This window comes from Cnephaeus nilssonii (genome assembly GCF_951640355.1).
Source record: "Cnephaeus nilssonii genome assembly, chromosome: 15".
NCBI lineage: Eukaryota > Metazoa > Chordata > Mammalia > Chiroptera > Vespertilionidae > Cnephaeus > Cnephaeus nilssonii.
The window spans coordinates 68,010,572-68,013,033 of NC_137086.1; the positions used below are offsets into that span (position 1 = coordinate 68,010,572).

Sequence of the window (2,462 nt, forward strand, 5' to 3'; positions counted from 1 at the left end):
ACAATTGCTAAACTCAAAACTCCTAGTGTACTACAAATATGCTAAATAAGCTATTGAAATAATAAAAACGCTCCTATAATCAATTAAAAGCAAACAATCTGCTAATAATAAAATTGAAATCTGAGTTGTTGCATTGCTGTTTGAAGACAAAACGCACATGAGCTTTCAAATATTCAAGTACTTCTTCCGTGTGTGTGTGTGTGTGTGTGTGTGTGTGTGTGCCTGATGAATTATTAATACAGGACTTGTGCTGGGCTCACCAGCTACTCCTGAATCCCTATTAGTAAGTTACAATTTGAAGTGTCATAATGAAGGGTGAAGGAGTGTCTAATAAGGCTATAATCTATCTATCTATCGATCGATGAGCACACATTGATATCTATTTCTTGACCTTATTTTTTGCATTGGGTAATTACTTAAAATGGGCTTTGTGTTCTTCTGTAAGAAATTGCTTGTTTTTTGTTTTAGTTGTTGTTAGGGGCATGCATGCATGTCTGCATGTGTATGTTTTCATGGGCTATTTGTGTGCCATAATTCTTTTGGTGCTTCTTTATACCACATATTCAAATTCAAATATACACATACATATATGTACCACATACCTGTATGTGTGGTGTCTGTTTACATTTTCTGTCATGTAGTCATTAAGCACACAACGTAGACTTAAAGGATGTCAAAACTGACAGCCTGGCATGATGGATGATGCTGTGCGAGGCTGATTCTTACCAGGTGTGGTGTGATGGGAATTCAAATGCTGTTCAGAGCTCTTATTTGTGTTAGTAAAGTTTTGCTTTCTGTCATTTTTTGGGGGAGGCAGGGACTTCTGAACTTATAATCTTAAACCATTTTATAAAATGTTTTGAATACGTTAAGGAAAAATCCATGGAGGTTCCTTCCAAAATGTATATTTGAGGCATAATCCATTTTATATCATTTATTCTCCAAGTGATAAACTTATCAGGATAAATATTTTCTAAGATGCACAATTACTGAGCCTGCTCTCATTATTCCTCTGCTCTCATTATTACCTGGGCGGAAGTCACCACTGCCTGTCTGTGTCTATAAAATACCAAGCCGAGTTTTTAATGCAAGTTTATTTAAATATTGAGAGCCAGCCATACGTTTGAAATGATGAATGCAACATTCCCTGGCCTCTATGCAGACAATGCCCGATATCTAAAATCGGCCTCCTATGTCAGGTTGGCCCCTACAGGGCAACAGTGCAGAAGAGTGAACTTTGAGTTTGTTCCTCCCAAGCTCTTGAGGCTGACACTCGGTACATGAGGCATCCCTGAGCAGGGACAATGCATGCTGCCACCAGAATGTTCAATCATTTTCCATAATTGAATTCAATATCTTTTTATGTAAAAAAGAGCAGTCCTTCCCTTTTGAGCATTTGAGGTAGGAACAACAGTGCTAAGTAGGTGAATTTGTGCTCTGCATCATTCCACACAACTGGACACCCTGCCAGGCGCCCACACACTGTTTGCGATGGGCTGGAAAGCAGCGACCACAGCCAGCGCCGTGCTGAGCCGGCCGCTGTGAGGACAATCACGCTGCAGCTCAAAGCCACACGGAGAAGGCCATTAACCTCCGCCTGTGGGGGAGGACTTCCGGTGGTACCTGGAGATGAGATGTGGCAACTGTGGTGAGATTTCAGAGAAGTGGCAATACGTTTGGCTGATGGACAGTGAGGCACCGAAGGAGGCCGTGGCAGCGCCTCCAGGGTCCAGAGGTGCAAGCTGTGCACCAGGGAAAACTCCACAGATTTTGAGCGGCACCATCAAATCTGACAATGCTGAAGACAATGAGAAGTTCAAGGTAACAGTAGAGTTTGAGTGCCGGGGCCTTGAACCAGTTGATTTCCAGCCTCAGGCTGGTTTTGCTGCTGAGCGTGTAGAATCGAGGACAATCTTCAGTGACATTAATCTGCAGGAGAAGGACTGGACTGACTATGACGAAAAGGCTCAGGAGTCTGTGGGAACTTATGAGGTCACCCACCAGGGTGTGAGGTGCTGACCCCTCCTGCTCACTTGCCTGTAAGAACTGAGAAGGGACAACCAAGCCGCAGAGCCCACTGAGGCTGGTCCCCTGCCCTTGTCTCCTGGCAGCTGCCCGAGCCCTCACAGGCTGCATGCTGGGCTGTCAGTCTCCCCAGCCCACCGATAAAGCCCCTGTTTGTGCTGTACTCATGCACTGAGGTAGAGGCAGGTAGCAGCCACTTCCTCCACAAATAATTCATATTAGAGGTCTTTTCCTGTTTCCTGACACCTCCCCACAATATAGAATCTTACTAGTACACCTGATCACTTTGCAAACTGTGCAGGAGCACACAGCTTCTAAGGGCTCTTTAGCTCGTGAGGAGTAGGCAGATCATCCCAGAAAAACAAAGGTGTCAAGGCCAATGGTATGAAATGCAGCTGAGCCTATAGAATGATACCATGAGCCTAATAATCCTGAGC

The 2,462-nt window shown here is 44.3% G+C and overlaps 1 pseudogene across 1 annotated transcript; it reads left to right on the forward strand.

Moving 5' to 3' along the window:
- The first annotated feature begins 1,131 nt into the window (after positions 1–1,131).
- LOC307111575 (CXXC motif containing zinc binding protein-like) lies at positions 1,132–2,019 on the forward strand (annotated as a pseudogene). Its single transcript has 2 exons — positions 1,132–1,276; positions 1,696–2,019. The product of its transcript is annotated as a CXXC motif containing zinc binding protein-like (transcript).
- Positions 2,020–2,462: the final 443 nt, after the last annotated feature.